The 14,035-nt window shown below is 57.3% G+C and overlaps 1 pseudogene; it reads right to left on the bottom strand.

Annotated features, from left to right (window-relative positions):
• Positions 1-987: 987 nt before the first annotated feature.
• Positions 988-1,652, bottom strand: LOC138071726 (melanoma-associated antigen 10-like; annotated as a pseudogene).
• Positions 1,653-14,035: the final 12,383 nt, after the last annotated feature.

Genomic DNA, 14,035 nt, shown 5'->3' with positions numbered 1-14,035 from the left:
CTGCCACCACCCAGCCTCAACACAGTCACCTCCCACAGAAAGAACCCAGCTTTCCCAAGCCCCAAACCACCCTGGCTCAGGCACTGACACTCCAACACTCCTCCTGTAACCCCACCACCCCGCCCTGTGTTGCACTGTTCATTGCGACTACGGGATGTCTTTCCACCTTCCTCATGTGACTGCAGCTCCTAGACCGTCGCTCTAGGTGTGGGGGTGTCCTGCTTCTCCTAGTGTCCCCACTGCTAACACAGCATTTCACAGAGCAGAGGCTCCTAAAAGGTCTTCGGAATACACGAGCCAGTGAGCAGGGGGCTCAATTCATTCTGCTACTTCCTAAAATGACCCAGGCAAATCCAAATAAACAGAGATTATTTAGTTTTTGAAAATGACACACAAGAAGGACAGAACCATGAATTCACTACAATTACTTTTATCATCTAATTCTTCCCCCATCAATATTACTGCCAAGTAAGCTCACTTTTCCAAAACAGTTCTAATTCCAATTCCATTGCATCCTGTTCGGGACCACAAAACACAATGGAAGAGTCTCCAATCTCTTTTACAAAACAGCGAAGCTCTTGTTCTCGAACTGGGTAAGTTCAAACACACTGTGATCAACATCATTCACTAAGTTAAGACACTGAAGTTTATTTAGCCTTCTATGAAAACAATCATGGAACAAAAAAAAAAAAAAAAGAAAAAATCAAATTTTGAAAGTTCTCTAAGGAAAGCAGATGAATCTCCATGTCATCATAGAGAACAGGAATCCAAAGATGCTATACACCCGTTTCCCCAACTGGCCTGGGCCAGCACGTCTGAGAAGGCTGACCTCTCCCTCTTCAATCACAGAGGGAAGGATCACCTGGATGCTGCTCTGGCTCAGCCCGCCTCATCCTCCTCCCTTGCAGGCTACGTAGACAGGGGTGGGAAGGCCCTCAAAGCCCTTTGTTTGACCCTGAGCAGAAATGCCACGACGTCCCACTTGCTGGTCTCCGCATAGGCCTGGGGACCCCACAGGAGCTCAGAGCGGGCAGGGTGGCTTTCAGGCACTTGCCGGTATGCCAGGTACCCCTCCTGTACCCACATGTGGGTAAGCAGCTCCCTGGGCTCCCCAAAGTTGCAGTGCTCACTCTCGACAGCCCCCCCCATCCTGCTGAGTGCTCCCCTGACCTCCTCCTCGGGGGCACGGTCTCCATTCCACATGATTAGGCTGAGGACCAGTACCGGGAGGCCGGCCTTGGGCAGGCCCTGCCCACTGTTCAGCATCATATCATAGGTGAGGCCCACGGTGGGGACCATGATGTAGATGTGCTCCCTGGGTTCCACCTCCTTCACCTCCACACCACAGACCAGCTGCAGGCACTATGAGGCTTGGCCGAAGACCACCGGAAAGTGCTGCTGGTCATCCCTGAGGACCTTCTTTAGCATTTCCACCTGGGAGGTCAGCTCCTTGGCCGGATGCATGAGCAGCAGGAACTTAATCAGGTTAGCCAGCATCTCATTCAGAGCTACCGGGGGCAAGGCCAGAGACTGGGGTGGGGGGCAATTGCAGTCTCCCCTGCCTCAGGCCCCGAGAGCTGCGCCTCCAATGGGCCCTGGGCCTGGGTCCTAAGTTCTTCCTCGAGCTTGCTCAGCTCACTCATGTCGACCATGAGCGCGATGCCTGGGATCAAACCACAGCCTGAGGCAGGAGGGAGGCGGCGGAGGGGGGCGGGGGGCAGATGGGGACATATGGGGACCACAGGCCTGGATGGTGGAGAGAGGGGATGTGAACAGCCTCAGCTGAAAACCACACCCTGGGCGGCCACAGGCCACTTATGCATCTCCTCTTGAAAGGTGTTCTCAGACTTCACAGGCGCAAGCCTCCGGGGCATCCAGTCCCCTGGCTACCTGAAGAAGGAAGTGAGGTGTCTCCCCAGGGTGCAGTCAGCACAGTCCAAGACTTCCGAGGCTGACAAGGTGGTGGGACTAGGCCCATGTGGGGTCCCCTCTGTTCTGGGATGGGGAGCCCCTGGTGTACACTCAGGGCACCCTCCTCACCTTGACTCCGGGTACTGCCTGGACCACCTCTGCTCTCTGACCTCAGGACATGGGCCTCAGACCTCTGCTTTCGCCTCCTGGTTCCTGCAGCTCCTGTGAGAGAAAGGGAGGACGCAGCTCGGGGGTATCCTGTGGCACAGCCCTCAGCCTTCTGTGACAGTACGAGGGGTGGACTCTGTGAGGTCCCCTCAGTTTTGTGTGGCGGGAGGTCCCCTCAGGGCTCCCTTGCAGTGCTCACCTTTCCCCTGGTACAACCTGATCCCTACCCTCTGGGGACCTGCAAGGAAACTCAGAACAAGACCCTAGCCTGAACAAAAAGTGCTGAGGGGCCCCACGAGAGGCCGCACCTGCCCAGGGAATCCCACGGGTCCTAGGCTGGGGAGATGCTCGGTCCTCAACTCCTCCTCACGTCCTGCCCGGCCTCCCAGCACTGACCACAGAGGCAGGGGTCTGCTTAGTCCTCCATCGGGACTGGTGTGTCCAGCCTCTGCTAACCCGAAGACATCCGCACTCCACCCGAAAAACCTCACCTCACGAGGTCCCTAGGCCAGGTGTCAAGAAGCTGCTCACCCTGCTCACCACCCTGCTCTGGGCCCTCCAAGACCCTCCTGCAAGGGCCAAGTCCCTCCCTGTTGGGGTCTTAACTGTCTCGGTCCCTCCTCGCATGGAGCCTGTACTCCAGGCAAGATCTGCAAGTGTCCTGTCTGCAATCGGGAGGCTCTGCTGCTTTCGCCCGTCTCTCTGACAGGGATGTCAGGCACTGCGGCATGAAGTTGTCCTGCCTGGGGACTACCAAGGTTCCCTCTGGTCTGAGATCTGACTACCCTCAGTCCTCACTCAGGGTGTTCACCTTGACTTCCGGTAGGACCTAGGCTCTGTCGTCTCCCCACTAGGAAAGGTGGGAAGAGGTCCCTGCTCCTCGCACCTGGTCCCCACACTCACAGACCCGGAACTCAGGAAGAGAGGACAGACCTAGTGTGCTCTTCTCGCCCCAAGGGCTCCCAGGGCCGATAACAGGGGCTGAGATCTGTGGGGTTCCATCAGTCTTACCTTGGGGTCCCTAGAGTCTTCACTTGGGGTCCCTTCAGTCATCCCTCAGGGACCTCAACTTGTCTCTGTGTAAGGGCTTTCGATTCTCTCCTCTCCCCACTCGTGCCCCATCCGTTATGTCAGGTCCCCAGTCTCTCTGACACCCGGATGTCAGGAAATGCAGCATGGTTCATCTGCCCTATGTCCTCCCAGACCCCACTCTGCTCTGGGGTCCAGCGTCCTCTTCAGTCTTCCCTTAGTGTCTTCACCTTGACCCTCAAAAGAACTAAGATCTCCCCCTCTTCCCGTCTGAGGCCCTGCCCCTTCTAACAGTTGCCTAATGTCTCTGAGATGCAGATGCGGAAGTCCGAACCGGCTGCCAAGTGCTCATCCCACCACCAGGGTGGCCCAGGGCTGGCAGCAGGGGCAGGGATCAGTGGGGTTACCTTTTATCATCCCTCAGGGACCTCATCTTGAGCCCTGGCAGATCCAGGGATGCCCCTAGTGTTGACCCGAGGCGGGACCCTCACATCAAGGCTCAGGGAACACAGAGGGTGGATGAGCACATGCTGCATTTCCTGACATCCAGGTCTCAGAGAAACTGGGGACCTGGGAAAGGGGGCGTGGCCTCGGGTGAGCAGAGGGAAGAAGCCCAGCTCCTCCAGAGTTTCAAGTTGAGGACCCTGAGGGAGGACTGAGCGGACTCTGGACCCCAATCAGAGGAGACCTCAGGGAAGCCTGTAGCTGCTGTTGGCCCTTGGTGGCCCTGGGGTAGGATGAGCCCAGCGTGCGCGGTTTCACTTCCTCATATCCGGATCTCAGACTGGAGACCTGGTAGGGGGGCTGACTTCCTGAGGTCGGTCGGTCGGGATCTCAGACTGGGGACCTTGCATATGGGGCGGGGCCTTAGGTGGTCGGATTCCCAGGTCCGGTGGGGTGTCAGGTTGAGGACCCTGAGGAGGAACTAGAGGACCCTGAACCCCAATCAGAGGGTACCTCAGAGAAGCTCATCTCTGCCGTCAGTCCAGGGCAACTGTGGGGGTCGGAGGAGCGCAGCAGGCATGGTCTGACTTCCTGACATCCGGGTCTTGGAGAGCCTGGGGGTGGTATAAGGGGCGGGGCTTCAGCTGGGGAGAGGCGAGAATCCCAGGTCCCGGCCGGAGGCAGGTGAGGTGCCTGAGGGAGGACTGAGGGGACCCTGCATGAGGAGCGACGGAACCCCACAGATCCCCGCCCCTGTAGTCGGCCCTGGGAGCACATTCTGTGTGTCTGCCTTTCTTACATGCTGGTCTGAGAGAGACTGGGGATCTTGTGAAAGCGGCGGGGGTCTCAAAATGGCGGACGGGACAATCTCCGGTCCTGCCTGAGGGCCAGGCTGCATGCGAGGATGGACTGAAGCGGAAAGACCCCAACAGGGAGGCAGGGATCCTAGCCCTTGTGGGGACTCTTGGAGGCCCTGGAGTGGGGTGAGCAGTTTCTTGACTTCTGGCTTAGGGACCCCGGGAGGTGAGGTTTGTTTGGGCGGAGGGCAGAGGCTTCAGGTCGGCAGAGGCTGAACTCCGCAAACCCGAGGGAGGACTAAGCAGACCCCCGCCCCTGTGGTCAGTGCTGGGAGGCCAGGCAGGACGTGAGGAGGAGCTGAGGACCGAGCATGTCCCCAGCCTAGGACCCACAGGAAGCCCTGGGCAGGTTCGGCAGCATGTGGAGCCCCTCAGCGCTTTCTGTTGAGGCTGGGATCTTGTTCCGAATTTCCATGCAGGCCCCCAGAGGGGAGGGACCAGGTGGTGCCAGGGGCAAGGTGAGCACTACAAGGGAGCCCTGAGGGGACCTCCCACCACACAACTGGGGGGACCTCACAGAGTCCACCCCGCGTACTGTCACAGAAGGCTGAGGGCTGTGCCACAGGATACCCCCGAGCTGCCCCCTCCCTTTTTCTCACAGGAGCTGCAGGAACCAGGAGGGGAAGGCAGAGGACTGAGGCTCGTGCCCTGAGGTCAGAGGGCAGAGAAGGTGCAGGCAGTACCCGGAGTCAAGGTGAGGAGGGTACCCTGAGTGTGCACCGGGGGCTCCCCACCCCAGAACAGAAGGGACCACCCAAGGGCCTAATCCCCCACCTTGTCAGCCTCGGAAGTCTTGGACTGTGCTGACTGTACCCTGCGGAGCCACCTCACTTCCTCCTTCCGGTAGCCAGGGGACTGGCTGCCCCGGAGGCTTGCCCCTGTGAGGTCTGAGAGCACCCCTCAAGCGGAGACCTGTAAGTTGCCTGTGTCAGTCCGCCCAGGGTGTGGTGCTCAGCTGAGGCCATTCACAGCCCCTCTCTCCCCCAGCCTGGCCCGTGGTCCCCATCTGTCACCCTGGCTGACTCCTGTCTGTGGTTTGATCCCAGGCATCACGCTCGTGGTCGAGATGAGTGAGCTGAGCAAGCCCGAGGAAGGTTTTCAGGACCCTGGCGAGGCCCAGGGCCCGGTGAATGCGCAGCTCTTGGGGGCTGAGGCAGGGGTGGCTGCATCTGCCTCGGCCTCCTCCCCCACAGTGTCCTCCTTAGGCACTGGGGAGTCCTTGCCCCAGGAAGCGCTGAATGAGATGATAGCTAGCCTAATGAAGTTCCTGCTCCTCAAGTATCGAGCCAAGGAGCCGACCTCCCAGGCGGAAATGCTGAATAAGGTCCTCAGGGATAACCAGGAGTACTTCCCGGTGGTCTTCAGCCAAGCCTCGCAGTGCCTGCAGCTGGTCTTTGGCGTGGAAGTGAAGGAGGTGGACCCCAGGGAGCACATCTACATCATGGTCTCCATCCTGGGCCTCAGCTGCAACGCAGTGCTGAGCAGTGGGCAGAGCCTCCCCAAGGCCGGCCTCCTGGTGCTGGTCCTCAACCTGATCATGCGGAATGGAGACCGTGCCCCTGAGCAGAAGGTCTGGGGAGCGCTCAGCAGATTGGGTGTGTATGCTGGGAGTGTGCACTGCATCTTTGGGGAGCCCAGGACGCTTCTGACCCACGTGTGGGTGCAGGAGGGGTACCTGGAGTACCGGCAGGTGCCTTACAGCCACCCTGCTCGCTATGAGTTCCTGTGGGGTCCCCGGGCTTATGCGGAGACCAGCAAGAGGGAAATCATGGCATTTCTGCTCAGGGTCAAACAAAGGGCTTTGAGGGCCTTCCCACTGCGGTCTGCAGAGGCTGCAGGGGAGTAGGATGAGGCGGACTGAGCCAGAGCAGCATCCAGGTGAGCCTTCGCTCTGAGATTGAAGAGGGAGCGGTCAGCCTTCTCAGAAGTGAGGGCCTGGGGCAGTTTGGGGAACCAGTGTATAGCTTCATTGCATTTGTTTTCTGTATGATGACATGGAGATTCACCAGTTCTCCTTAGAAAATGTTCAAACTCTGATTGTTTTCATAGAATGCTAAATAAACTTCAGTGTCTCAGCTTCGTGAATGATGCTGATGACAGTGCATTTGCGCTTACCCAGATTGTGAGCAAGAGTTTTGCTGTTTTGTAAAAGAGATCGGAGACTCTTCCATTGTATTTTGTGGTCCTGAACAGGATGCGATGGAATTGGAATTAGAACTGTTTTGGAAAAGTGAGCTTACTTGGCAGTAATATTGATGATGGAAGAGATGATAAAAGTAATGGTAGTGAATTCATGGTTCTGTCCTTCTTGTGTGTCATTTTCAACAACTAAATAATGTCTTGTTCATTTGGATTTGCCTGGGTTATTTAAGGAGTCAGCGGATCATGAATTGAGCCCCCTGCTCACTGGCTCGTGTATTCCAAAGACCTTTATGGAGCCGCTGCTCCATGAAAGGCTGGGTTAGCAGTGGGGACACTAGGAGAAGCCGGACACCCCCCACACCTTGAGCGATGATCTAGGAGCCGTAGTCACACGAAGAAGGTGGAGATAAGTCCCCTAGTCACACTAAACCAGGCAACCCAGGGCGGGGCGCTCGGGCTCCTAGAGGAACGCTGCAACGTCAGTGTCTGAGCCAGGGCGTTCTGGGGCTTTGGGAAGCTGGGTTCCTTCTGTGGGAGGTGATTGTGATGAGGCTGCGTGGTGGCATCCTTCAGACGTGCAGACAGTGTGTCTTGGGGGTGACGGGAAAGTCTGAAACAGATCATTGCTGTGAGGTATCCTTTTGCATCTTGGATAAAACACAGAGAGATCTCTTTCTCGGGCAGGAAGGAAGGGGTCCTGACTGTTGTTGCATTGCTGTTGACCACAGGGGCAAAGGAGGTGTTTTCTACCACTGCCCCACCATCTGCTCAGAATCCTGGAGAAGAGCAAATGTTGCTTTGAAGTATGGCCCAGTATTCCCTGGGCTGGTCCTCTACTCTCTGTCCTGGGAAAGCAGATTACCAAGTATATTGAAATGACCATTTATTTGGTCATCTGGACTTTATTTTGGCCACTTGTGCCCATGCTCTAGATATCAGAGGGATGAAATGAGTGAAGAGAAGCTGCTAAGTGGAGAAATCCTGCTGGGTGACTGGATCCTGGGAACTTTGATTCCCAGCTGGGAAAGACACTGCTCCGCACCCCTCAAACACACACATACACCCCGGTTGAATAACATAACCTCTAAGAGGAAAACGCACAGAGCAGCGATTTTGACTGCTTTTTTTATTTATCTGAGACTCAGAGTCTGAGATCCAGATGACAAAAGAAATAAGTACTAGCCAGAAGAGATGCAACATCCATACATCTGTGTCTCTTTTGCTGTTATATTAAAAAAAAAAAAAAAAAAGATGCAACATCCACCAGCGTCCCTGGCTTCAGGCAGGTTCAGAAGTGTGGAGGCAGCAGAGACTCAACAGGTTAAGGCTGTGCCTGGCATCAAATGACAGGAGCGAGTTCCGGGCCTCAGGAGGTGGTGAGGTCACTGCAGTCTGGTGTGCGGGCGGGTGCAGGGGGCTGAAGGGGCAGCTCTCCCTGCTGAGTGCCAGAGAACAACAGGAACAGAAGATGTGATTCTGGCTACATACATGGCACCTGCCACATAGTCAGTGGACACTTGGAAATGGTTGAGAATTTCAAGACCCATGTGACCTGCTCAGACTGTCTTCCCCAAAACAGGAGATTTTGTCATTATGAGTTCTACCTGCTGCTCTTTGTTGAGCATCCGGTAGGCAGTGTGGGATTGGAGAGATGTCAGGTGTTCAGTCAGAGAAGGCAACGGCACCCCACTCCAGTACTCTTGCCTGGAAAATCCCATGGACGGAGGAGCCTGGTAGGCTGCAGTCCGTGGGGTCTCTAGGAGTCGGACATGACTGAGCGACTTCACTTTCACTTTTCACTTTCACGCACTGGAGAAGGAAATGGCAACCCACTCCAGTGTTCTTGCCTGGAGAATCCCAGGGACGGGGGAGCCTGGTGGGCTGCTGTCTATGGGGTCGCACAGAGTCCGACACGACTGAAGCGACTTAGCAGCAGTAGCAGCAGCGTGGGGTGTGAAAACACCTCATTTGCCCCTGTGATCAAGAGCAATGTGACGAGAGCCAGGGCCCCTCCCTTCCTGCCCAAGAAAGACATCTCTCTGGGCTTTATCCAAGATGCAAAAGGACACCTCACAGCAACGATCCACTTCAGAATTTCCCGTCACCCCCAAGACACACTGTCTGCAAGTCTGAGGGCTGCCACCACCCAGCCTCAACACAGTCACCTCCCACAGAAAGAACCCAGCTTGCCCAAGCCCCAAACCACCCTGGCTCAGGCACTGACACTCCAACACTCCTCCTGTAACCCCACCACCCCGCCCTGTGTTGCACTGTTCATTGCGACTACGGGATGTCTTTCCACCTTCCTCATGTGACTGCAGCTCCTAGACCGTCGCTCTAGGTGTGGGGGTGTCCTGCTTCTCCTAGTGTCCCCACTGCTAACACAGCATTTCACAGAGCAGAGGCTCCTAAAAGGTCTTCGGAATACACGAGCCAGTGAGCAGGGGGCTCAATTCATTCTGCTACTTCCTAAAATGACCCAGGCAAATCCAAATAAACAGAGATTATTTAGTTTTTGAAAATGACACACAAGAAGGACAGAACCATGAATTCACTACAATTACTTTTATCATCTAATTCTTCCCCCATCAATATTACTGCCAAGTAAGCTCACTTTTCCAAAACAGTTCTAATTCCAATTCCATTGCATCCTGTTCGGGACCACAAAACACAATGGAAGAGTCTCCAATCTCTTTTACAAAACAGCGAAGCTCTTGTTCTCGAACTGGGTAAGTTCAAACACACTGTGATCAACATCATTCACTAAGTTAAGACACTGAAGTTTATTTAGCCTTCTATGGAAACAATCATGGAACAAAAAAAAAAAAAAAAAAGAAAAAATCAAATTTTGAAAGTTCTCTAAGGAAAGCAGATGAATCTCCATGTCATCATAGAGAACAGGAATCCAAAGATGCTATACACCCGTTTCCCCAACTGGCCTGGGCCAGCACGTCTGAGAAGGCTGACCTCTCCCTCTTCAATCACAGAGGGAAGGATCACCTGGATGCTGCTCTGGCTCAGCCCGCCTCATCCTCCTCCCTTGCAGGCTACGTAGACAGGGGTGGGAAGGCCCTCAAAGCCCTTTGTTTGACCCTGAGCAGAAATGCCACGACGTCCCACTTGCTGGTCTCCGCATAGGCCTGGGGACCCCACAGGAGCTCAGAGCGGGCAGGGTGGCTTTCAGGCACTTGCCGGTATGCCAGGTACCCCTCCTGTACCCACATGTGGGTAAGCAGCTCCCTGGGCTCCCCAAAGTTGCAGTGCTCACTCTCGACAGCCCCCCCATCCTGCTGAGTGCTCCCCTGACCTTCTCCTCGGGGGCACGGTCTCCATTCCACATGATTAGGCTGAGGACCAGTACCGGGAGGCCGGCCTTGGGCAGGCCCTGCCCACTGTTCAGCATCATATCATAGGTGAGGCCCACGGTGGGGACCATGATGTAGATGTGCTCCCTGGGTTCCACCTCCTTCACCTCCACACCACAGACCAGCTGCAGGCACTATGAGGCTTGGCCGAAGACCACCGGAAAGTGCTCCTGGTCATCCCTGAGGACCTTCTTTAGCATTTCCACCTGGGAGGTCAGCTCCTTGGCCGGATGCATGAGCAGCAGGAACTTAATCAGGTTAGCCAGCATCTCATTCAGAGCTACCGGGGGCAAGGCCAGAGACTGGGGTGGGGGGCAATTGCAGTCTCCCCTGCCTCAGGCCCCGAGAGCTGCGCCTCCAATGGGCCCTGGGCCTGGGTCCCAAGTTCTTCCTCGAGCTTGCTCAGCTCACTCATGTCGACCATGAGCGCGATGCCTGGGATCAAACCACAGCCTGAGGCAGGAGGGAGGCGGCGGAGGGGGGCGGGGGGCAGATGGGGACATATGGGGACCACAGGCCTGGATGGTGGAGAGAGGGGATGTGAACAGCCTCAGCTGAAAACCACACCCTGGGCGGCCACAGGCCACTTATGCATCTCCTCTTGAAAGGTGTTCTCAGACTTCACAGGCGCAAGCCTCCGGGGCATCCAGTCCCCTGGCTACCTGAAGAAGGAAGTGAGGTGTCTCCCCAGGGTGCAGTCAGCACAGTCCAAGACTTCCGAGGCTGACAAGGTGGTGGGACTAGGCCCATGTGGGGTCCCCTCTGTTCTGGGATGGGGAGCCCCTGGTGTACACTCAGGGCACCCTCCTCACCTTGACTCCGGGTACTGCCTGGACCACCTCTGCTCTCTGACCTCAGGACATGGGCCTCAGACCTCTGCTTTCGCCTCCTGGTTCCTGCAGCTCCTGTGAGAGAAAGGGAGGACGCAGCTCGGGGGTATCCTGTGGCACAGCCCTCAGCCTTCTGTGACAGTACGAGGGGTGGACTCTGTGAGGTCCCCTCAGTTTTGTGTGGCGGGAGGTCCCCTCAGGGCTCCCTTGCAGTGCTCACCTTTCCCCTGGTACAACCTGATCCCTACCCTCTGGGGACCTGCAAGGAAACTCAGAACAAGACCCTAGCCTGAACAAAAAGTGCTGAGGGGCCCCACGAGAGGCCGCACCTGCCCAGGGAATCCCACGGGTCCTAGGCTGGGGAGATGCTCGGTCCTCAACTCCTCCTCACGTCCTGCCCGGCCTCCCAGCACTGACCACAGAGGCAGGGGTCTGCTTAGTCCTCCATCGGGACTGGTGTGTCCAGCCTCTGCTAACCCGAAGACATCCGCACTCCACCCGAAAAACCTCACCTCACGAGGTCCCTAGGCCAGGTGTCAAGAAGCTGCTCACCCTGCTCACCACCCTGCTCTGGGCCCTCCAAGACCCTCCTGCAAGGGCCAAGTCCCTCCCTGTTGGGGTCTTAACTGTCTCGGTCCCTCCTCGCATGGAGCCTGTACTCCAGGCAAGATCTGCAAGTGTCCTGTCTGCAATCGGGAGGCTCTGCTGCTTTCGCCCGTCTCTCTGACAGGGATGTCAGGCAATGCGGCATGAAGTTGTCCTGCCTGGGGACTACCAAGGTTCCCTCTGGTCTGAGATCTGACTACCCTCAGTCCTCACTCAGGGTGTTCACCTTGACTTCCGGTAGGACCTAGGCTCTGTCGTCTCCCCACTAGGAAAGGTGGGAAGAGGTCCCTGCTCCTCGCACCTGGTCCCCACACTCACAGACCCGGAACTCAGGAAGAGAGGACAGACCTAGCGTGCTCTTCTCGCCCCAAGGGCTCCCAGGGCCGATAACAGGGGCTGAGATCTGTGGGGTTCCATCAGTCTTACCTTGGGGTCCCTAGAGTCTTCACTTGGGGTCCCTTCAGTCATCCCTCAGGGACCTCAACTTGTCTCTGTGTAAGGGCTTTCGATTCTCTCCTCTCCCCACTCGTGCCCCATCCGTTATGTCAGGTCCCCAGTCTCTCTGACACCCGGATGTCAGGAAATGCAGCATGGTTCATCTGCCCTATGTCCTCCCAGACCCCACTCTGCTCTGGGGTCCAGCGTCCTCTTCAGTCTTCCCTTAGTGTCTTCACCTTGACCCTCAAAAGAACTAAGATCTCCCCCTCTTCCCGTCTGAGGCCCTGCCCCTTCTAACAGTTGCCTAATGTCTCTGAGATGCAGATGCGGAAGTCCGAACCGGCTGCCAAGTGCTCATCCCACCACCAGGGTGGCCCAGGGCTGGCAGCAGGGGCAGGGATCAGTGGGGTTACCTTTTATCATCCCTCAGGGACCTCGTCTTGAGCCCTGGCAGATCCAGGGATGCCCCTAGTGTTGACCCGAGGCGGGACCCTCACATCAAGGCTCAGGGAACACAGAGGGTGGATGAGCACATGCTGCATTTCCTGACATCCAGGTCTCAGAGAAACTGGGGACCTGGGAAAGGGGGCGTGGCCTCGGGTGAGCAGAGGGAAGAAGCCCAGCTCCTCCAGAGTTTCAAGTTGAGGACCCTGAGGGAGGACTGAGCGGACTCTGGACCCCAATCAGAGGAGACCTCAGGGAAGCCTGTAGCTGCTGTTGGCCCTTGGTGGCCCTGGGGTAGGATGAGCCCAGCGTGCGCGGTTTCACTTCCTCATATCCGGATCTCAGACTGGAGACCTGGTAGGGGGGCTGACTTCCTGAGGTCGGTCGGTCGGGATCTCAGACTGGGGACCTTGCATATGGGGCGGGGCCTTAGGTGGTCGGATTCCCAGGTCCGGTGGGGTGTCAGGTTGAGGACCCTGAGGAGGAACTAGAGGACCCTGAACCCCAATCAGAGGGTACCTCAGAGAAGCTCATCTCTGCCGTCAGTCCAGGGCAACTGTGGGGGTCGGAGGAGCGCAGCAGGCATGGTCTGACTTCCTGACATCCGGGTCTTGGAGAGCCTGGGGGTGGTATAAGGGGCGGGGCTTCAGCTGGGGAGAGGCGAGAATCCCAGGTCCCGGCCGGAGGCAGGTGAGGTGCCTGAGGGAGGACTGAGGGGACCCTGCATGAGGAGCGACGGAACCCCACAGATCCCCGCCCCTGTAGTCGGCCCTGGGAGCACATTCTGTGTGTCTGCCTTTCTTACATGCTGGTCTGAGAGAGACTGGGGATCTTGTGAAAGCGGCGGGGGTCTCAAAATGGCGGACGGGACAATCTCCGGTCCTGCCTGAGGGCCAGGCTGCATGCGAGGATGGACTGAAGCGGAAAGACCCCAACAGGGAGGCAGGGATCCTAGCCCTTGTGGGGACTCTTGGAGGCCCTGGAGTGGGGTGAGCAGTTTCTTGACTTCTGGCTTAGGGACCCCGGGAGGTGAGGTTTGTTTGGGCGGAGGGCAGAGGCTTCAGGTCGGCAGAGGCTGAACTCCGCAAACCCGAGGGAGGACTAAGCAGACCCCCGCCCCTGTGGTCAGTGCTGGGAGGCCAGGCAGGACGTGAGGAGGAGCTGAGGACCGAGCATGTCCCCAGCCTAGGACCCACAGGAAGCCCTGGGCAGGTTCGGCAGCATGTGGAGCCCCTCAGCGCTTTCTGTTGAGGCTGGGATCTTGTTCCGAATTTCCATGCAGGCCCCCAGAGGGGAGGGACCAGGTGGTGCCAGGGGCAAGGTGAGCACTACAAGGGAGCCCTGAGGGGACCTCCCACCACACAACTGGGGGGACCTCACAGAGTCCACCCCGCGTACTGTCACAGAAGGCTGAGGGCTGTGCCACAGGATACCCCCGAGCTGCCCCCTCCCTTTTTCTCACAGGAGCTGCAGGAACCAGGAGGGGAAGGCAGAGGACTGAGGCTCGTGCCCTGAGGTCAGAGGGCAGAGAAGGTGCAGGCAGTACCCGGAGTCAAGGTGAGGAGGGTACCCTGAGTGTGCACCGGGGGCTCCCCACCCCAGAACAGAAGGGACCACCCAAGGGCCTAATCCCCCACCTTGTCAGCCTCGGAAGTCTTGGACTGTGCTGACTGTACCCTGCGGAGCCACCTCACTTCCTCCTTCCGGTAGCCAGGGGACTGGCTGCCCCGGAGGCTTGCCCCTGTGAGGTCTGAGAGCACCCCTCAAGCGGAGACCTGTAAGTTGCCTGTGTCAGTCCGCC

Source organism: Capricornis sumatraensis, chromosome X (genome assembly GCF_032405125.1).
Source record: "Capricornis sumatraensis isolate serow.1 chromosome X, serow.2, whole genome shotgun sequence".
Taxonomy (NCBI): Eukaryota; Metazoa; Chordata; class Mammalia; order Artiodactyla; family Bovidae; genus Capricornis; species Capricornis sumatraensis.
The sequence above is the reverse complement of the archived record's forward strand: the minus strand, read 5'-3'. Positions and strand labels throughout refer to the sequence as shown.